Source organism: Pristis pectinata, chromosome 13 (assembly GCF_009764475.1).
Source record: "Pristis pectinata isolate sPriPec2 chromosome 13, sPriPec2.1.pri, whole genome shotgun sequence".
NCBI lineage: Eukaryota > Metazoa > Chordata > Chondrichthyes > Rhinopristiformes > Pristidae > Pristis > Pristis pectinata.
The window spans coordinates 27,578,408-27,602,138 of NC_067417.1; the positions used below are offsets into that span (position 1 = coordinate 27,578,408).

The window sequence follows — 23,731 nt, forward strand, 5'->3', positions numbered from 1 at the left end:
TACTGACATGTTCCAGACTATCAGCGTACTCCACTCTGATATCATTATCTTCCACATCCTTCTCCTTGGTGAATACAAATGAAAAGTATTCATTTAGGATCTGGCCCACATCCACTGGGTCCACCCTTGGGTCCTCTCTCTATGGCTATTCTCTTGCTGATATACTTATAGTATGTCTTGGGATTCTCCTTAATCCTACTTGCCAAGAATATTTATGGCCCCTCTTTGCTCCCCAATTTCTTTCTTAAGTTCCCTCCTACACCCTCTATATTCTTCAAGAGACTCAGTCGATTCCAGTTGCATAAACCTGTCATATGTTTCCATCTTTTTTTGTGATCAAAGCTTCAATACCCCTTATCGTCCAAGATTTCCTAATCATACCATCTTTGCCTTTCATCCTTACTGGAACATGCTGGCCCTGAACTCTTACTAACTCTCTTTTAAATGACTCCCACTTGACAGATGCCATTTTACCTGTAAGCATCTGCTTCCAATCTACTCTTGTCAGGTCCTCTCTTGTGCCATTGATATCAGCCTTCCCCCAATTTAGAACCTTAACTTGAGGACCAACCTTATCTCTTTCCATAACTACCTTGAACCTTACAGAAATATGGTCACTGTTCCCAAAATATTCCCCATCAACAATTCCACCAGCTGCCCAGTGTTGTTTTCTAAGTTAAGGCCAAGTACTGCCCCATCTCTAGGAGGACTATCTACAGACTGTTTCATAAAACTCTCTCTTGGATGGACGTAATAAATTCTGTCCCCTCTAAGTCCTTAAACAAAAGCAATCCCAGTCAATATTGGGAAAGGTAAAATCCCCTATAACCCTGTTGCTCTTACAGCTTTCTGTGGCTTGTTTATATATCTGTTCCCTTAATTTCCACTAACTATTGGGAGGCCTATAGTATAACCCCAGCAAAGTGATTGCCCCTCTCTGATTTCTAAGTTCTGCCCATATGGCTTCATTGGATGATCCCTCCAGGATATACTCTCTACATACTGCCATGGTGATTTCCCTAATCAGTAGTCTGATCAACCCCCTCCCCCTCCTTACGTCTGACACTTTCCACTCAGAACATTAAGATGCCAGTCCTGCCCTTTTCTCAATCATGCTGCCGTGATTGCAATATTATCCCAAGTGATGATCCTTGCTCTAAGGTCATCTGAATTACTTGTGAGGCTCCTTACATTAAAGTAAATGCAATTAAGCCTGCCTCTGTCTGCTCTGCCCACTAGACTTGCTTGATTTATGCTCCACATCTGAGTCAGTGTCCTCACATGCTACTATGCTTCCCACCCACCCGCTAGATTAGTTTAAATCCTCATGAATAGTGTGAGCAAACCACCTTGCAAAGATATTGGTCCCCATTCCAGTTTAGGTACAACCCATCCTTCTTGAACAGATTGCCCCCAGAAACAATCCCAATGATTCAAGTACCTAAAACCCTCCCCTCTGCACCAGATCTTTAGCCACACATTGATCGGTAATCCTATTTCAGTCTTCACTAGCACATGGCACTGGGACTAATCCTGAGATTCCAACCCTCAGGGTACTTCTTTTTAACGTTCTACCCAACTGCCTAAATTCATTTTGCAGGACCTCATTCCTCTATCTAGGTTGTTAGTACCAACATGTACTATGACTCTGGCTGTTCTTTCCCTCCCTTCAGAATGTCTGGTACCCCATCTGAGCAGTTAGATATTTTTAACCATTTTGAATAACTCCAGATACCTCAGAATTAGAACCAAAAATTATTCAGATAAATGTTTTCTGTTTCTCAATCCTTAATAATCTCTAAAATGTTTAGTTGTAAATAGTTTTAAGAACAGCATTATGTTTCATTTAACAATCCTCTTCCACAAGGTTATGAGTTAAACCAAACAAAGTGTAATTTATTAGTAAATTAACACTCTATTGCACTATTTATGATGCCAAAAGCAATGATTGCAATTGCATTTTTCAATCAAAATCAGATTTTAAGGTTACACTCTCCAATGATCTGACCAAAGAGATGATAAATTTTGTATGGCACAGACTGCAGCTACAGTGATGTAAAGCTGGTAGAGGGAGGGAACATTCATGGTGATGGATGGAATGCCAACCATTAGGCTACTCTCTCCTGGAGCATGTCAACCTATTGGGGAAGGTTTACAGGTTGAGTTAGCAGGGAAAGGAGGTTCAGAGTAGATGTTCAGGTGGAGAGGTACAATCATCTAAAGGAAAAACAGTTAATAAATCCAGTAGGCAGAACAAGTGAGTAGGTGCACATTAAGGGAATTTAAACCTAAATGACACTGATTTCAATGCAAAGAGTATAACTAGCAACACAGATGAATTCAAAGCTTTAATTAACGCAGAGTTCAACAATGTTGTTGCCATCACTGAGACATGGTTGAAGGACAGGCAAAACTGGCAACTCAATATCCCAGGGTATAAAATTTTCAGGTAAGACAGAGGGGGAGTAAAAAGGGAGGAGGTATTGCACTGTTAGTCAAACATTGCATTCCTTCAGTACTGGGGGAGAATATCCTAGAAGGCTCCTCAAAAAGAGCCAGATTTGAAACAAAAATGGTGTTGTCACTTTGCTGAGCATTATAGACCTCCCAACTGCCAAGAGGAGATAGAGGAACAGATACAGTGTCAGACAGATTCAATAAAAATGGGGTTATCATACTGGAGAATTTCAAATACCAAATCTTAATTAGGAATGCCTTGACATTAAAGGCTCAGAGGGGGTGAAATTTTTGTGGCATGTCCAGGAGAACTTTTTGACACAGTATGGAGATAGACCAACAAGGGAAAGAGCATTACTGAACCTTATCTTGGGGAACGTAGTTGGTCAGGTGGAGGGAGTGTCAGTGAGGGATCATTTTGGAGATAGTGACCATGACGTATATATTTTAAAGTGGTTTTGGAAAAGGATAGGGATGGACCAGTAACAACGTTCTTAAAATGGGGGAAGGTTGTACATATTAGGAGAAAAACCTGCATTTTATCCTGTAGCTGACGGTGTAGGATCATGCAACAAAATGGCTTCATCACAACAGGAAGAACAGACTTCCAGCTTCACCGTCTCCATATTCCATTCAAGGTGGAAGATAGTTGCGGAAAGACACCCCATTTAGTGGCTGAAGAACCAAAAGAACCAATCAGAAATATCGCATTTAGATCTGTGTAAAACACAAGCAACACTGGGTAAGAAATCAATTATTTGATCATTTTGCTGTCCAACTGCTTCCTTTCCATATTGTAAGAGGCGTGGATTGACCCAAAAGAGCATATTACTACTAAATGTAAGTTCCTTACCCATATGTACAGCTGATTTTATAGTCTACAATTATATTCACGGTCACTTTTTGTCTCATCACATTTTGAATTTATATTGTTTATAGCATTTTTCAGACAATGATTGTGTGTTCTTACCCTCAGTTTTGTTACTTTCTCTTATTCAGTTATGTCTGCTTTTTTTTTCATTAAAGTTCCACAGGTCTGATACATTGCATATCAGTCATTGTGCTGCAGTGAAATGGGCAAAAATTTAACTTCACCCCAATGCAGGGATTTACACAAGCATATACATTTGTCTGTTTTTAAAGAAGCACATTAACTTCACAAATATTGTACACATCTGTGTAGATTTGTAAGTGTTTAATAATTTATGGGTTGGGAGGGGGTAAGCACCTGCAGTCCACAACCCCTTCCTCCTAACTGAACATGGCCCTGTCCCCACAACTTCTCCATGCAATGAGTCTTTTATTGCAATCACACTTAAAGGAAGCAGCAATGAACAGAGGACAAAAACACAATCATACCTCTCTAAGATACGTCATAAACAAAACATTATAGACCGTGGAAGGGAATAGGCCATTCTTCTGAGACATTGTTGGTGAGTGAAACAGGAACATTAAAGCAAAATGGAAGTAAAATGTGTGCCACGAAACCAAGTTTGGTTGGTATCATATACACCACAAGATAGAATGGGTGAGTTTTACCAATGAAGGTGATTAGCATTTGAGATAATAGTGACATCAAGCATAAAAGAAAATGCTTACATTTAGAACAAAAGTGAGAGTGAGAATCACAGAGGTTGACACACTGTTCTACAACCACTGGGACTAGGATCGGAGAATTCAGTCCATGCTAATAAAATGAAAACCTCCTCCTCCAATCTAAGAAATCTATGCAAAATGAATTGAGAAAACTTAACTGGCGTCTAATGGCAACATGGTGACAGCACAAACGTGCCACTATATAGTACAATTTGGCAGTAAACAATCAAGTCCAATCAGAGAGGCCATAAGGTTGATCTTGGAATAGGAAATGTAGCTATGTCAAACTGATGTAATATGTAATATTCTCCTGGGCTTCATGTAATATTTATAGTTATATGACCAGTATCAGTGTGACACATCAAATTATACAGCTTTAGGGATAAGTTATTAGACTAGTATCCAAAGGTCTAGATGATTGATCTGGAGACATGAGTCTGAATCCTATTGTGGCAACTGAAGAATTTAAATTCATGTAATTAAACAGATCTGAAACTAAATAAAGCTAGTATCAGCACTGATGACCATGAAGCTGTTGGCTAATTGGAAAAAAAATTGAGGCACTAATCCCTTTGAAGGAATGAAATCTGACATCCTTATTCTGCCTGTCTACATGCAACTCCAAACTCCACCCTGCAGACCATATAGTTCAAGGACAGTTAAGAATACACACTAAAATGTGACTGGGCCAGTGGTGCCCATATCACATCAATAAATAAACAAAAAGGTTGCAGCAGGTTACACTGGGCACCTTAATCTTGAACTGCTGCTGTTCATGTGCAAACACACATGTAACTTACATTGGTGTTTGTACTTGGACAATTATGTTCTGAGTTACAGAAAAAACCAATGTGTGGTAAGTATACATGAAATATAAACCAAGCACATAAACAAGGACATAAACTTAAAAATTCTCATATTAATTTGAAATCACTTCAGAGCCTCAGCTCTACCTATCTCTCTTAACTTCTCCAGCCTTACAAGCTCCTGAGTCTTCCATATGAGCTCTAATCTTAAGCCTAATTCTTGCCTCCTGTGTATTCCCAATTTGTTCTGCTCTGCCACTAGTGTCCTTGCAATCAACTACCTTGGCCCTAAGCTTTGGAATTCCCTCAAAAACACTCCTTCATTTTTAAATCCTTCCTTAAAATCTAGCTCATTGATGAAGTTCCTTCCATTATATCTCTTTATATGGCTTAGTGTCAAATATTATTTGAAAAAATCCAGTGAAGCACATTGGAATGTTTGATTCTATTCAATATATGACATATATGTAAGTAGTTGTTGTTGTTGTCATGTTCACAGCAGTGTTAATGCCTGTCTTGATGTAATGGCTTTCATTAGATCATGCAGCTTTGTGTCAGATCTTACTTGCTAGACAAGACCTGTTACTCTACCTGCAACCATCTACCTCATTGGCTTTTGTTGATGACTGGCCAGGCATTGTAGAGTAAATTCAGCTCTCCATATTATTTTTTACATTTAATGCTGTCTTTGGATGCCTGAAGCAAAAAAATATTTTGGTTCTCAAAAATAGCCCTGACAGCTTGAAAGGCACACAAATCAACCTAAAAAAAGTCTAATTCCTTGAGTAAAAGCAAAATCATTAAAAGAACACTGCAAGGATGACATTGCCACCCATTACTCACTGATAATGACTAGGACATTCATTACCCCATTATTGGAAGTCATTAAAGTGGACAATTAGGTGCTCATTATATTTATGTGTTTATATGAATTTTGATTAATTTTCATCCTGATAATCAACTTATCGTTTGATGCATGTGTAGTGATTATGTCAGTGATAACGTTTTAGTATGACCATCACCACATACTAATTCCTTTGAGCATTTCTCTTTGTCTCATCACTCTGTTCAATTCATGCTCTGTGTGCCTGCACCAAAAAGTGGTTCCCCAAGATATCATTATTGCTTTCTTCACTTTGCCTCTGCAGTCTGTAACTTCTTATTCTTCATGATTTTAATCTCCATCCAAATTTATATTTAGTTTTGTCTGGGTTTACTCCCCCTTTAAACTTTCCCTGCATATAAACTCACCAATCCAAGTTTACAATTACTTCTGTAACCTTCGCAGCTTACATGACCTCACTACCCACAGATAAATCCTAACAATGACACTCCCAACCACAATCCCTTCCCCTTCTTAACCCTACAGCCTATATGTCTGTCCTGGAAAGAAAACACTATCTCACTATCCATATTTCCAAAATCCCAGACCTCTAGCCTGACCCTCCACTTCCCATGATATTTCAGTAATTACCACTTTGCTTACCCACACCCTTGCCTTCACTACTGTCTCACCATTATGACCAACACTCTCTCACCATGTTTGGTCAACCACTAGTTTTCAGCCAAATACTCAAATATTTTTGTTGAGCAAGCTTATTACAGGATATGGGATAGATATATGAAGTCAGATCATAGATCAGTCATGTTCTCATTCAGTTGCAGAACAGGATGAAGAAGCTAAATGGCTTACTCTTATTTCTATCTTACTATATTCCTGTGACCCTTCCACTGTCTCTAAATTGTCAGCCAGCTTGTACATCATCCTGTATGGGATGAGCAGAAATGAACTCTTATTAAATATTGAGAACACTGAAGCCATTGTCTTCCATCCCTACCACAAACTCCATTCCCTAACCATCAACTCCATCCATGGCAATGCTCTGGAATGAGCCAGACTGTTTGAATCTGTGTCATATTTGACCCTTGATGACCTTCAGATCACAGATTTACAACATCAGTAAGAATACCCATTTTCAACTCTGTTATATCTCCTGCCTCCTCTTCAGTCTCAGCTCCCCTGCTGATGACACCCTTATCCTCTGTTACCTCCAGACCTGATTATTTTATCACAGTTCTGGCTGGCCTGCATCATGTTGTCCTTCATAAACTTGAAGCCCAAAATTCTGCTTTCACATCTTAAACCATGGAAGTCCATTCAACAATCCCCATATGTCTGATAACTCCTGATTAATCAACATCTTAGTTTTAAAATTCTCATACTTGTTCTTAAATCCCTCCATAGCCTCAGCCTTCCTTTGATCTGTTGTCTGCTTCAATCCTGCATTCTGCTGGGATATCTGTGTTCCTGCAGTTCAAACCTCTTCAGTCTTCCTGACTGAAATCACTCCACTATTGCTGACTGTGCCTTCAACTACGAAGGCCCTATGCTCTCGAATTCCTCACTTAAATGTCTCTTCCTTACCTCCTATAAGATATTCTTTTAAACTTCTTCAGCCAAACATTTGGCCACCCTATCTCTTTACATTGCTCTTTCTTAAATGTTGTTTTGCTAATGTTCCTGTGAAGGGCTTTGGGATATTTTGCTACATTAAAGGTGCCATAAAAATACAAGTATTCCCTCCTTCAAGTAGGATCAAGTAGGATATTTACTGTTGAATAAATGATTTACAAAACTTGGGGGTTTTATGTGAAAACTACAAATATGAGGGAGACTGGAAACTATTCTGATAAGTTTTGATAAAATAGAGTTGGAGGAAGAAGGAAGATGAGACCCATCGGAGTCTGCTCCACCATTCAGTAAAATCATGCTGCTGCTTCAGCTCAACTCATCCTCCCACACTATCTCTTGGTATTCAAAAATCCGTTAATCTCTGTTTGAATATCCTCGATAACTAACCCTTATAGGATGAAGAATTCCAACGATTTTACAGTCCTTTGAGTGAAGAAATTTCTCATCCTTGTCCTAAATATCTGAACCATTCTTTGAGATGACAGCTCCTGATTCTACCCACCCCATATTAAGGAACACCTTCCCAACTTATTTTTAAGCTCATAAAGAATGTTATATTTGAATAAGATTGTCTCATTCTTCTAAACTTTAAGGACTCCAGGGCAAGTCTATTCATTCTCTCTCTTTCTCATTACAATAATGTAAGGAGACCAAAATAGTATGCAGTACCCCAGATGTTGTCTCAACTAGGTCCTATATTATGGCAACAGGGCAACACAGTGATACATTTAGTAGTGCTGTTGCCTCACATATCCAGAAACCTGGGTTCAGTCCCGACCCTTGGTGCTGTCTGTGTGGAGTATACATTGAGGAGTATGCATGTTCTTGCTGTGGTTATATCAGTTTCCTCCGGGTGCTTTGGTTTCCCCCACATCCCAAAGACATCGGGTTAGTAGGTTAATTAGCCACTGTAAATTGCCCCTGGTATCCAAGTGAGTGGTGGAATTGAGGGTGTTGATGAGAATGTGGGGAGAGCAGGTTATAGGGAAAAATCAGTGGGGTAATGGGATTGCTCTGTGAACTAGCATTTAGAGTACTGGGTATAATTGTGGTCACTACACTACAGTAAGGATGTGGTAACGTTGCAGATTCCAGAAGAGATGCACCAGGGTGTTATTTGGAATGAAAGGCTGCAGTTATAAGCAGAGATTGGATAGGCTGGGTTTATTCTCAATGGAACATAGGAGGCTGTCGGGTGACTTTATGGAAGTTTATAAAATTACGATGGGCATAGACAAGATAACTAGTCAGTGTCTTTTTCCCAGGGGAAGGGAGTCAAGAACTAGAGGGCACAGATTTAAGATGAGAGGGGAGAAACTTAAATAAGATCTGAGTGGTAAGTTTTTTCATGCAAAGGGTGGTAGTTATAAGATAAGATCTGGAACAAGCTGCCAGAGGAGTGGTAGAGGCAGATACAATTATATTTAAAAGGCATTTTGACAGGTATTTGGATAGGAAAGGAGAAGGAGGATATGGACCTAATGCAGGAAAATGGGTAGATAGACATTAAGGTCACCATGGACGAAGTGGGCCAAAAGGGTCAAACTGGCCTCTTCTATGTTGTAAGGAAATCTGGAATGAAACTTCTTTCATTTTATATTCTTATTCCTTCATAATAAAAACCAGCACAGCACTTGCTTTCTTAATTACTTGCTGTACCTCTTTGTTAACTATCTGTAACTTGTGTATAAAGTTGTCAGGGGTGGTGGTGTGGAGAAGTGGGGAGCATTTTTTGAGAGGTGGTTTATGAGAGGATTAGGGTGGAGATGACCTGAGGACATCAGGACTATGGTGGACAACCAGTGGCAAGGCCCAAAAGTTAGAAAAGATTCTTTGGCCTCAATGGCCCAGGCAAAATCAAGCTCTTCAACTAATGCCAAAGCAGGCTTCAGCCCTCTGGCTAAAGACTTACTTCAGTACTTATGACCTGCACCATTCACCTCCTTCATTAGCATGGTAGAATTTTGCGAAGGGACATCAGACATGTAAGTTATGTTATCTGATATCTCTAAACAAGCCCAACTACTTCCATGCCTCAGAGCATTGAGTGCACTGAAGTGCCAAGTATTCAGCCACTGATCTTCCATCCTCCAAGCAAAAAAAATTGGCACCTCTAATCTGAATGAAGGTAGATTTACCACCGATATAGCCAACAATAAATTCACTTAAACACATTCTTAAGAAAATCATATCTATGGTTATTACTGGAAAAGAGAGGGATATAATAACTAATATTAGCCTATCAGTGAAACAATCCCAAATTCTATAGACTTATATATGTAATTCACCTGACTGTTTGTGGATGCACTGAAGGAGTGTTGTTCAGTTCCCAGTATCACTTATCATGAAAAATACTAACATAAGGTGCCTTTTTAGGTGTCCATTAAAGATTACAGGCCAATTTTAACAGATGAGCTCAGAGCATTCCATTCCCAAACATGATACCCCAAAATAAATGATCAGATCTTTCATTTATTTACTATTTTATGAAACCTTATAGTATGATGAAGGGTCTCAACCCAAAACATCGACTGTCTATTTCCCTCCATAGATGCTGCCTGACCCGCTGATTTCCTCCAGTATTTTGTGGTTTGCTCTAGATTTACAGCATCTGCAGTCTTTCTTGCATCTCCAGTATGTAAATCATATTTGCCAATATAACCGCAACAATCACACTTCAAAAGCAATCCTTTGGTTGGTAGTATTTTCTTCTCTCATAAGTACATGATAAGATGCTATATAAATGCAAATCTTTCTCATTTGCTAAGAAAGTGAAATACCAAAATAAAAGCTTCTGGTATCAGAATATCTGTTATGATAATCAGACAATGCTGCAGAATGTATATGACTTCAAACAAGACCGCCTTTAATATATAAATGCTAACCCTAGATGATACCAAAACTTCAGCAAGATTTTTCTACCTAAAATTCATCAAAACTATATTTTTCCATCAACTTATGCAAGCAGTAATTTGTTTTCATACTATTTTAAATATTCTCACCAGCGTAATTCCCCAACAAGTATATCGATATCATATCTTCTGACAATTGCCAAGTATCACATCTCTAGGCATGTACACCAGCATCACAACTGCTGACAGGTATGCCATTATCATATTGCCAGACAAGCATACTAGTATTTCACCCTTGACAGATATACCAGCTTCCTGATAATATCCTGGTTTTAAATTTCCTGACAAATATACCAGCATCAAATCATCAGAGACATATATTCTTATCAATCTCAAAACAGGTAATAGCAATATTACACCTCCCGTAAAATATATCAGTATCACACCCCTTGACAGGCACATTATTATGAAATTTTCCAGGAAGTATAACAAAATCTGATTCCTGACAAGTAAACCATTACTGCATCTTCCAATTAGCATACCATGTTTTCCAGCCAATACTATATTTCCCAACCAGTTTCGCATTGCCCTATCATTATATCAATATCACATCCCCAAATCAGTATCACAGTATCACATTTCCGAACCGTTATTCCAGTATCACATCCCCCAACCAGTATCACATTTCCCAACCGTTAGTCCAATACTACATCCCCCAACCTGTAGCACATCTCCCAACGAGTACGCTAGTCTCACATTTCCCAACCAGTATACCAGTCTCACATTTCCCAACTGGTATACCAGTCTCACACCTCCCAACCAGTAAACATGGTGAACATCACATGCATCAACAAGCATACCACTTCAGAATATTTCGCAACCAATGTGCCAGCATAAGATTGCCTGGAAATAACTTGTCTGAATAATCTACTTTATTGCCAGCAAATATTACAACATAGTTGAAAGAAAGTTCTGCTATTGGCCCATAAAATGACAGAGAATATTTAATAAACAGTTGGTTAAACATGCAAGATTACCACTACAACATCTTACTTCTACAAATAAAAGCAGTCTCAGAAAGCAGATGAAAAGTTAACTGTTTTGCTTCCTAAAATACTAAGATACCTTTACACTTTCAGTTACCTTGAAGCAGGGTGAACTGAGATTTCCAACACTCGGTTGCAGGCACGCATGGACTCAACATTCTCAAGTGTGACTAATAACATAGTAAAGTTACATAAATGGAACATGGGTCAGGGCTGTGGAAATCCTTTATCATCAACCCAGCAAGAGCTAACCATGACTTCAGAAACCATTCCCTGTTGAAATAAATCTTCTTTTTCAGGGTCATTAATTGATTATTTTATGAAACAAAAGGTTAAAAAAGTGATTTCAATAAATTGTAGTTCAAAATACCAGCTGCACAAAGGAGAAGACATTCATTTACAATTAGTTCAGCAGCTTATTAAGCAGCCCCAATGTCAAATAAGAGTTATTTTATTTCCTTTAAAGTATTACTGTTTATTGTTTTCTAAATTATTCAGAACCATATTTCATACTAAAAATAATTATGTTTTAGCAGTAAATAATAACAAATGCACTATCACCAGTACCAAATAACTACCTCAGACCACAAATACTTTAGTTACAGAGAATTATTGACCTTTGATTAATTTTGGTGCTTATTCTTCCTATGGGGTGAGATGCCTACTTTTTTTTTGTTATTGCAGAGGTCTTTTTTATTATTACTTTAATTTATTATCATATTTATACAGGTTAATCCAATTACCCAAAAAGGCCAGTCTAACTTGATCTTGTGGTCTTGAGATAATTAAACGCAACAAATGCAGATGAGACGATCTAAAAAGAAAAGGTATTGCCAATATAAAAGCTGTAACAGATTCTAATGAACCTGTAATGAACCTACTAATTCTTTCCCATATTCGAATATATAACAGGGTAAATATTCCACATTTAAAAAAATAGTGTTGTTCATCCTCATATCCCATGATTATCATTTCTAACAGTTTTCTTCAAATGTTTGACCCTTTGTAGGTTACTTGCCAAAACGTAACCATTTTCCAGCTGAAAGCTAGATCATCAGAGGTATTTGTTTCTCTTTCAACACTCATGATGACACTTTTTTGATCATCAAGAGACTGAGAAAATCAACATATGAGCAAACTGAATTAGGTCAGTTTTTTTCTGTTCTACCAGAGATGGGACTCTTTGCTAACATAAAGCTTTTCAGTGCTATTCTGGTAAAATACTGATTATAATCATTCAGCTAAAGTAAGTGGGATCCACTCTAGGCAGTCTGAGGTCCTAAACTATAGCATTCTGAAATGGAGTCAATTACTTAAGCAGCCAGACCTCTTAAATCTGCATTCATATTCACAGATATCTGCATTAATGTACACCAGCTTTCAACTTACCTTTAGTATTTACAATTATACACCAACACTTCATGTTAACTTTTCTGAATTAGATCTTAATAGATATAAATTAAATATAAATTATGCATTTAAATATAATGGAAAGATTAACCGCTTAGTAGATATAAATGAAAACATTCACGGTAGGAGGTCTAATATTTTAGACTACTAAACACAATTGCTTCACCTGTACCTTTCAGGAGAACAGAGTTATATATTCTGCTTTAGAGAGTTTACAGATGTTTAAAACAGGGACTTATATACAGTTCTGAATATTGGGAATGATATCTTGATTTTAAAATAAAGCTGTATTTCCATATGTTTAAGTAGAGTTACTATGAGTTCTTTTAAAAACAGAAGTTGCAAAATTGTTGTCTGAGAAACTTTTGAAATAAATTAAAATATTTTCAAGCTCCAGAAATGCATCTCTTGCAGTGATATTCTTTTCTAGTGCATGTGTCAAAACTAGCATAGAGCACAAACAACACACAATATTCAGCAAGATCTCAGTTCTCTCATACTAATGTCGTTTGATGAAACTTGGCAGACAGACCTATTCAGGCTCATTTCAAGTGTACTAAAATGGAATAGTACAGTCACCTGGTAAAATTCACGTCTAGACATTCACCTCACTAATATGTTCACAGGTTTAAGTTCTGCAGCAAGCTGATGCTGCACTCTGCCAGCTGTGCTTACATTGTACATTTTACTCTGGTGAATTGGACTCAGCAACCACTCCAGAGTAAAAAATTCAGCACTTTTGGCAGTGGTGTCACTTGAGTTTAAATCCAGGATCATTGACCTCTTAATAATGACCAGACTTATGCTGCCTCTTCAACAAAGTAATTGCTTTCCTTGAAATTGTAAATTGCAATAAGACTTCAGATAAGCGTTGCACATCGGGATTAACAAATTTAGGAGAAATTCTGTGTCTCCTTCCTCAGAATCCAAATTAAGATCTCTTGATGCATAGAGGCCAAACTGCATATTTTAACAGTCTTCCATGTGACCAAAATGATGGATTAAAAAAATTAAAGTCAAATCTCATATCAGATAGAAAAAATAAGTGACATGCCATTGAACATCAAACATGTCAACCGTCTCTACATTTGCCTACCATGTTCAGTAAAGAAATTCTTTAAACGTTCACCTGACCAGAAATATCCCATTTTAGATTCAACATTAAATATGTAAATACTAAATTTGGCACCAGCCATCTCACCAATTGTATGTCTTGCAAGCCAATCAGAGAGCAGTTCTGACAGTGATCATGCCAAGGTTCAAATCCCAGATCTCTGCACCCCCACAAATCAATGATGATGTGTCATAGCAAGAAACCTGTAATAGAAAACAAGAAGAAGAAAATAGGGAGAAAAGTATATCAAAATAATGTCGTAGCTAATTCAATAGTTCAGTCCAATGACTAGGAACAATTTTGTGCAATAATTTCACCAATGAAGATGCTTGGATTTTATTGAATTCATTATTTAATTTAAAGATGTTTCAGTTGTCACAATATATCATAGCATGTAATTGCAGGGTAATTTTGTATGTCCATGCAGGAGCCAAAAAGAAAAAAAAATCACATGAGCACATTTAAAACCATGGTCTGCTGCTTGCACTCCTCCCTTTGAGTTAAAAGAGGGAAGCACAAGCAGCATACTCTGATTGGTTCAAGATCCATTCCAAGTTGAGCACGTAATCTAACTGACACTTCAATGCAGAACTAAAGAAGGGTAGTAGTGTCAGTGATGCTGCCTTTTGGATGAGATGTCAAACTGAGACCCTACCTGCCTACGCAGCTGGAGGTAAAAGATCTTCTTGCACCATGTGAAGAAAGAAAGTATATCTCCTGGTGTCGTGGCAAATATTCATACCTCAACCGAAAACAGATTAATTGGTCAATCATCTCATTTGCACTTTGGGGGACCTTGTTGTATAAAAATTGACCAGCATAGCCACCTACAAAACAACAGTGATTCCACTTTAGAAGTAATCCATTCCATGTGAAGTGCTTTGGGGTGTACCAAGGATATAAGACTTGATATATATCCAAGAATATCTAAAAATGTTTTGAAGACCACAGTATTTAATTACATACTATGTATTTCAAAATATATTTAATGTAAATGTTACAAGAAGACAAAATGTTCAACATGAAGAAACACTCAAATCTACATAGGTATCTTGTAGTGTAAGATTTGTAATTCCAGTCACACTGAATAATTTCCGCCAAATTGACACATTTTTGAATTTCTGCATTTGCCAGAAAGCAGGAACCATTGCACAGACCCTTCAATTCCTAAATGTCAGTTTGCTTCTTTTGAAAACCATTAACTTTCATTCTTTAATAGCAGTTCATCCCATTCCAGCCACCTGTCTGCTCATCATCTCAGGCTGAGCTGGATCATTCAAACTCTCAACAACGCAGTTAACTGTGACCTGTCCTTTCAACATATCCCTACTACCTCTCCACCATCAAATAGTACTCCATGGAATATCTTCTTTCATGCTTTTGTTATTTTGAGAACGATTTCAATACTCACCTGGCCAGTCTCCTATCTTCAATCACATTAACTTGAACTCAATTAAAATCCTATTTTCCCTATCCTAACCCAAGTCAAGTTCCACTCAACAACTTAAAATTTGCATATTAAAATCCCTCCCTGTGTTCTCTCCTCCCTAACTCTGCAACCTCCTCAACAAGTACCTTCCAAAGGTTTGACGTTCCTTGAAGTCTGGTTCCTATGTGACCATCGTTCTCAACACCCCACCTCTGAGGACTATGCCTTCAGCCATACAAAATCTGTCTGGCATACTGCCTCTTTTCATAAGATTTTGTTTAAACACTCTTCCATAGCTGAACTTTTACTCACCCCTTCCAATGCTTCCTTCTTTGGCTTGGAATGAATTTAATATAACATAAAAATATAAGAAAATGAATCGGGGCAGGCAAGTGAATCCATGTCTTTGTCCAACATTCAATAAGATCATTGTTGATCTTTAACCTCAGTGCTACTTTCCTGCACTAACCCCATATTCCTTGATTCCCTTAACATCTAAAAATCTATTGTTTCCTGTCTTGAACTATCTGGTGACTGAGTCTCCATGGACCACCACAGAAACCCTCGGGCTGGAGGGCAACCCACAAATGTCTTGTCAACTCCATCTTGAGTCAATGGCTCTTATTTTGATATTCTGACCCCTTGTAGGTGGAAAAATGGTGGAAAAGCAGAATTTTTAAAATGGTGACAGATTGAAAGGTGTTGGTGTTCAGAGGTTAGAGGGATCTAGGTGTCTTTGCAGGCAAATCACTAAAAGTTAATGTGCAGGTATAGCAGGCAAATAGGCACAAATGGTACATTGGACTTCTTCAGCCTCAGCCCTTCCAGGTGACGCGGAGACTCACATGCACCTCCTCCAACATCGTATATTGCATTTGGTGCTCTCGATGTGGCCCCCTTTACATTGGCGGGTCCACCCTGGCCATCTTGAGCTCCTGGTTGCAAACCATTTCAATACTTTTCCCCACACTGACCTTTCTGTTCTCGGCCTCCTCCATTGCCAGACTGAGGCCAAATGCAAACTAAAGGAACAGCATCACATAGTCCGCTTGGGCAGTCTACAACCCAACAGCACAAACATTGAATTCTCCAACTTTGGTTAACCCACACCCCCTCTTTTCCTTTCCCTCTCCTCCTGGTCCACCCAGGCCCTCTCACACACACCTTACTTTCCAACACCACCCTCCACTCCAACGCCTTGTTTCCCAGTTTCTTTCCACTCCCCCCCCCCACCCGTTCTGCATATTACCCATACTCTGCCCACTCAGTCCTTTATCTCCTCCCCTCCCCCCACTGTTTCCTTTTACCCAGCATCTCCCCCCCCCCATCTGGCTCCACACACATTCTTCATTTCTTATCAGACTCCATAACCTTCAGCCCTTTATTGTCCCAACTATCACCTCCCAGCTTCTGTCACTATCTCCACCCCACCTGCCTCCATCTGCACATCAACCCTGCTCACCTGGAACCTCTCTATCACTCCCCAGCTCCTGTCTCACTCCTCCCCCTCACTTCTTTATGCTAGCTATCTCCCCTTTACTCTCCTAGTCCTGATACAGGGTCTTGACCCAAAACAGCGACTATTCTTTTGCCTCCACAGATACTGCCTGACCCAATGAGTTGCCTCCAGCAGTTTGTTTTAGCTGATATTTCAGACTTCATTGAAAGAAGATTTGGGTGCAAGAATAAAGATGTGTCACTGCAATTAAATTAGGACCTGGTGAGACCACACCTGTAACACTGTGTACAAATCTGAATTCACTGACTAAGGAAGTATATATTTGCAAGAGTTATGGATACCCCAGACAGGGAAAACATCATCCCTTTATCTGGCCTGTCCAACCCCATAAGCATTCTGGATGCTTCATTGAAATTACCTGCCATTTTCTTTAACTCAGCAATGTCCAGGTATAGTCTGTGTGCTCGCTCCTCAAAGGACAAATATGCCATTACAGGAATCATTCTGGTGAACCTTTGCTGAGCTCCCTCAATTACAAATATAAACTTCCTTAGTCAGGGAAATCGAATCTGTACAGAGTGCTACAGGTGTGGTCTCACTAGGGCCTAATATAACTGCACGAAGACATCTTTACTCTTGTGCTCAAATCTTCTTCTAATGAAGTCCGATATACCATTTGCCTTCTTAATTGCCTGCTACACATGCTGACTTTCAGTGATTTGTGCACAAGGACCCTCTAACACCTAAAAACCAACATTTTTCAATCTATCTCCATTTTAAAACACTGTGATTTTTAATTATTTTTCTACCAAAGTGGATGACATCACAGTTTTCCATCTGTCCTTTCTCATTCACATGGCATCTCGGTATCCCCCGAAGCCTTTTTGTATTCTCCTTAAAAAGCATACTGCCACCCAGCTTAGTGCCATCAGCTCACTTGGTTCCCTCATCCTAATCATTGATATAGATTGTGAATAGCTGGGGACCAACACCAGTCCCTGAGGCACCTCACCCCACAGCCTCCCAATCCAAAAATAAATAGTTTATACATACTCTCTGTTTTCTGTCTGTTAACCAATCTTCAATCCATGCCAGTATACTCCTCCCAGTCCCATGAGCTCTAATTTTTTTTAATAACCTCTTGCGCAGCACCTTATCAAAGGCTTTCCATAAGCTCAAAGATAACACTGGTTCCCTCTCAGCTATTTGGTTGGGTAGAACAACAAAAAATTCTAACAGGGTTATAAAACATGATTTTCCTTTCATGAGTCCATGTGGACTCTTCAACAATTATTTTCTAAATACCCCGTCATCACTTTCTTAACAACTCACTTATAACGTATGTCAGGTCACAGCTGGAGAAATGTGCACAGTTCTATTTGCCACACGAGAGGAAGAACATGTTGTGCTGGAGAGGCTACAGAGGAGATTCACGAGGATGTTGCCTGGGATGGAGAGTTTCAATTACAGCTCAGGATAGACTGGGTTTGTTTTCCTTGGGCGGAGGATGCTGGGAAAGTGGGGTGGGGGGAACTGATAGATATACAAAATTGTGAGAAACATAGATAGGGTAGAAGGTAGAGAACTCTTCCCCATGGCAGTAGTATCTAATACTAGAGGGCATAGATTAGGGGAGGAGGTTAAAGGTTTAGAGGGGACCTGAGGAAGAACTTTTTCACCAGAGGGTAGTTGAAATCTGGAGTGCACTGTGTGAGGTACTCTCACAACATTTAAGAAATATCTAGAGGTGCACTTGAACTGCCAACAAATAGAAGGCTGCAGTCCAAGTGCTTGTAAATTGGATTAGTATAGATAGGTACTTGATGGTCAACATGGACATGATAAGCCAAAGGTCCTGTTTCTGAGCCCTACTCAGGCTAATTGGTCCGTAGCTCCCCATTTTCTATCTCACTCCTTTCTTAAATAATGAAGCTACATTTTTTACCTTCCTATCTGTAGGAAGTGTTCTAGAATCTATGGAATTTTTTTATATCCACTATCTCCAAAGCCACCTTTTGCAGAACTTTGGGATACTGATCATTGGGTCCTAGGGATTTTTCAAATTATTGTTCCTTTCATTTCTCCAATACCTTTATTTTAATAATGCTAATTTATTTCTGCTCCTCATTCACTCTCGACCCATTGTACCCCACTCATATCTGGGTAATTTTCTGTTTCTTCTTTCATGAAGACAGACACAAAATATTTGTTAAATTTCTCTAACGTTTCCTTATTTTTATGTTTTGGTCTCTAAGAGAAACACATTAACTTAGGCTACGTTTTTTACATAAATATAGAAGCTTCTAGATTTTTCTCTTATCTTACTCACCCTTGTCTTGATCTTTCTTGGCTGAATTCTGAAATTTACCCAAAATTGTTGTTTCCTTTCGAGTTGTTGCCTTTGATATATGACTATAATTTTTCTTTTTAACCACTTTTCCTGTTTGTACCATAAAGGGTCAAAAGTTTGTTGTAATTGTTTCTGTTCAATTAATTGTTACTCTGAAGCATCTTGGGATGTTTTCCTATATTAATAATACTGTACAAGTCCATGTTGTTGTTGTTCACACCTGTTCTCTGAAGCAAAGATGAAATTTTCTTACAGAACAACTTTGCATATATCTGAGAATAGTTGCTCCTCTGCCTTTGTTCATGCTTCAACTGACCAATTTCTGACACAAAGTATCACAGTGTCAGCAGAAGCAGAAAAGTAAATTTGCTGCAGCTAACTCTGGAAAGCCCTTTGAAAATTTAACAATTTACTTGGAGGTTATCATTAACTAATCAAGGCTTATGTGTTGGGAACTGATGATATTAACTCCAAATCATCAATGCTAAAACAAGAATGAATTTCATATATTTTATTCAAACTATTTGACAATATTATGGTTTATCCTGTACTAAGTTATATGGTTAAGAAGTCTGAAGGTGGAGGCTAATATCCAACTAAGTCCATTACTTTTCCTTTATTTTTATAGTTCTTCAAAAATAAAATTCAAATATTGTTCAATTTCCATTTTACCAAGGTAGAAAATAGATCACGCACACATCAGATATGACTCTTTATTATGTCTGACTGGTCATATAAGAAAAGAGTCCGTAACTTCTCTTGTACAATGCCTGTGTATACACACCTGCTCCTGTTTAAAGCAGACAGGAAACAGTTTAAAATGTAGTGGAGTGATCAACATCACAAAGCTGACAGAGAATGAGCTAGGGAAAAAATCTCAGGGATAATGGAAAACTGAGCTCAACAAGAAGGCTAACAAAGAATAGAATCAAGTACGTTTTACTTGAATGAACAGTATGAGTACAATAAGGGTCAACAAGTAAACAAAATTATTTGAAGAGCTAAAAATGATGGAAGGCAGAAGGAGCTTTGCCCTAGAGAAAAGGACTTACATTCTCTTAGTTTACTGTCTTCCAGTATTTTATTTTCTTTCATCACTTTCTGACTGTTAAGTTGTGTTGTTTCAGATAAAAAGATTGGCACTCGAGGCTGGGAACTTTAGTGTGTTTGCTCCCAATTCTATCCATTCCCAACCATTATGTGGAGCTTGTAGAGCTGGGCATTTCTCAGTGTTTATGCTCCCTTCATTCCAACCAGCACAATCCACCCAAGAACCTAGAAAAAGTGCATTCCATCTTTAGAAGTGGAGTTAAATTGACAACTAAGCAAGCTTAGAATTCCAGCCAAGTACTTGACTGAGAAAATATCAGAATTAGTCCATAAGGGAATAAACTGATAATGGGTTCCAATGCAGATAGAACGACAGAAGGTTAAGCTTACACACAAAAAGTGAGTGCATGATTTATCTTCACAGGAACCTTTGGGCATTGTGTTTGTATCCCATATTATCACAACTGGAAATTACTGATCTCCAAATGTAGTGAAGTATATATGACATTTGGCATCTTCCTATAGAGTGCCTTCCTTTTATACATTGTGTGGGTTCTAAGCGAATACTGTATTTTCTTAAAATCTGGAAACCCCACCTTTAATGGTGAAATTTTATCCTGACATAATTGACAGTTTATATTCATTTCCAGGTTCTTGTAAAATTTGTCAAATCAACTCCTATTTAAAACATCCTACATATATATCAAACACTCTCACTTTTAATATAGAATAAGTACATTCAGACTAAATTTATAATTACTTCTAACTAAAATATTTCACACTCCAACAGCATAACATTTATTCTACACCCTATGTCCCTCACCATTGTTAATCAGTCCCCTGCGATGGACAATTATGTACTGTGGACTAGTGTCTACCAGGAAATAGACCAATATCCCTAGTCATTTTACACACCTATCTGATGAGAACCAAGGAAAATTTACCTTTTCAATTGGCCTCAAAGTCCATGAGATCATTGGTCATTAAACTACATACTACCCCATCAACTTCTCCATGCTGCACCCTTCAGAATACCAAGTTGTAATGGCAAAGGTGCCATGGTAATATTCAGCTTGAAGATATGCATTTGTAACAGCATCTTAAGCATGTTTTATTTGTACTATAATTACACAGAATATTCAGTGGCAATTAACAGCTGAGAGTTGGTATGTTTATTGCTTGCACTTTATTGCCAAGCATACAATGGGTAGGATTCATACAACTGTCCTCATCTCATAACATATTATTTGCAGTCATGCTTTAAATGTTGTATTTATATTACAAAAAAAAGCTACAATTAATCACATGGTGGAAATGTTGAATTGTGTAAGCTGAAGCATGAAATATTCCAGGAAACACATCCTGAAGATTACTTTTCTCATGAAGTAAAAAGATAAGGCAGCATGCTCAATTTGTTGTGGCATTCATCTCCATATTAAAAGGCAGACATTATGATGTACTATTATGTCAGCCTATATAAGGAAACATATATAAGTTGTCTGGGAATTTTCTATTGTGGCTGTAAATTACACACTTATTAAAAATTGCTGAATGCAACATAAAAGATCAAATAGATGATCATATGAATTGTCACAACTTCTGTCAATATAGTTTACTGATGTGCATCCTGGTAGGCAGAGCAATGATCAATTCACCCTCAGAAAAGGGTCTGCATGTGAATGCAGGCTGGAAGGCCATGTGGCCACATTAGGATGGTAAGTTATGTACAGATGCATTATGTGCAGCTTAGTTATTGCAAGATAAATCAATCAAGACATCTTTCTTATAATAATTGAAAGGGTGTCATATTTTTAAATGTATGCTTTCTTTTTATATCTAAAACTCTTGCAGGACATCACATCTGAGAAACTGCTAACGAGGAGACTTTGATCTATCATTACACATCTTCTAGACAGATACATATTTAAATTGTGAATGGGCAGCTTCAAAGAGGTTCATGTGTACTTTATGTGATAATTGGTTTTCCTGTGCAAACTGTATAACCATTAAGTCACTTTGCTAAATTTCCTGGTTATTTGAAATACATCTTTGTTTAAAATCACACAAAGATCATATTGTTTTTGTTGTTATTATTAGGTGCTGAAAATGGCTGGTTCGAATGCACACTGGGAACAAGTGCAATCCTTCAAATCATTCCCAATATCATCAAATTATAGCCATGTGTGCAAATTATTGATAGCTATTGCACTTCAAAGGAAATTAATGGACAAACCAGGGCCTTGCTGCAGTTCTGTGCTAAAATTCTGTAGATTAGACAGATGAAAAGACTCTGAGTGATTTATGTATTTCACGCAAAACTGCCCACCAAAAGAATATAGCTCAAGACATTAATCTGATACTGAAAGTGACATAAACTATTTGCTTATGTTATTTCAGTAATTAAAAAACGATATTTAATTCCGCGACTCTGTTACATTAGTTGGAAAACAATGATGAAAACATTTGATTAGCAGTTCGTAGTGCTAGTGGTGTCTCTGTTGGCTATTTTTTGTGTCTTCTATTATTTTACTTTGTTCAATCTCACTAGTTTGTTTTGGTCTGCAAATGTCATGATTTCTATCTAATGTTTCACCAATTCAAACTAAGTGAGATGACATAGCAATGAACTATGTTTATTTCAGTAGCAAATTGTTACAGGTGCAATAGCGTTACTCCCGGGACATTGTAAATCTGCAGGAACAGGTAATAAAAATCACATCTTCCAGATCAAAGGGACCAACTTTGCTCCGAAAGAGTAACACGTGGTAGAACAGTGCTTAAAACGGTGGCAAGATGATGGGATGTTTTACAAAGACTGGTTCTGAAAAAGGAAATGTGACAAAACGCATTTTTACTAATCAATAATACGAATAAAAAAAAGTAAGGCCCGAGACCAGAATGTCCTACTTTCCCAACCTGTATTTATTTAATATACTCCTCATCAGCAGATGAAATGATGAAATAATTTCATAATGATCTTCCGATAGCTGTCCATTGTTTTAAATTTATCCTGCATAGGACACTTCTGTTTTGCAGAACTTGTCGGTGCACCATTCGCACCATTTCATCAGCTGACCATCTCTTCCCTCCCTGACATCCACACCCTACCCATCCATTATTTCATCACCAAAATATTTAAGAATTAACTAATTTCTCAGTATCCACTGGCCCAAGCAACCTGCTTACAGCTTGTTCTGGAGGACCCATTCGAACAGTTTTTTTTAAAAAAAGTCGAGACTCTGCGGGAAAAGAATTTCAAAATGTGCCCTCGTCCCTAGCTGGCTTTACTTTTACATGTAAGTGTTAGTTTCAATGGGACAAACACACCTCGAATACAAAATACATCGAGCGGTCACTTGCATGAAAGGTGCGTTTGCAGCATTTACTATAATAATTAATAAAATATCTATTAACTCCTAAAGGGCGCTTTGCTCAACATTGTTTAATGAGTTAACTGCTTTTCATTCAATATGAAAAATTCCATAACCTTTTGAGCAGAGTTTTAATATCGGCAGCAAAGTAAGAGAATGCATTACAGCGCCCAGTATTATTTGATATTAAAATCGCACTTATGCATAGTGTAATAACAACACTGGAAACCAATTAAATGTTTGGGAATGTTGTGATCATGTATGAAATCTGTTTTTTTTTAATCAAGGCTAGAAACAGAAGGTGTTCACACAAGTTAT

General features: G+C 38.0%; 1 protein-coding gene across 1 annotated transcript in view; it reads right to left on the reverse strand.

Annotated features, from left to right (window-relative positions):
• The window catches only part of znf536 (zinc finger protein 536), a 389,095-nt gene that overhangs the window by 361,387 nt on the left and 3,977 nt on the right, over positions 1-23,731 (reverse strand). The window contains exon 2 of the mRNA XM_052028395.1: positions 13,842-13,957. The gene's annotated coding sequence lies outside the window, so the exon portion shown is untranslated. The remainder of the gene's footprint in view (positions 1-13,841; positions 13,958-23,731) is intronic.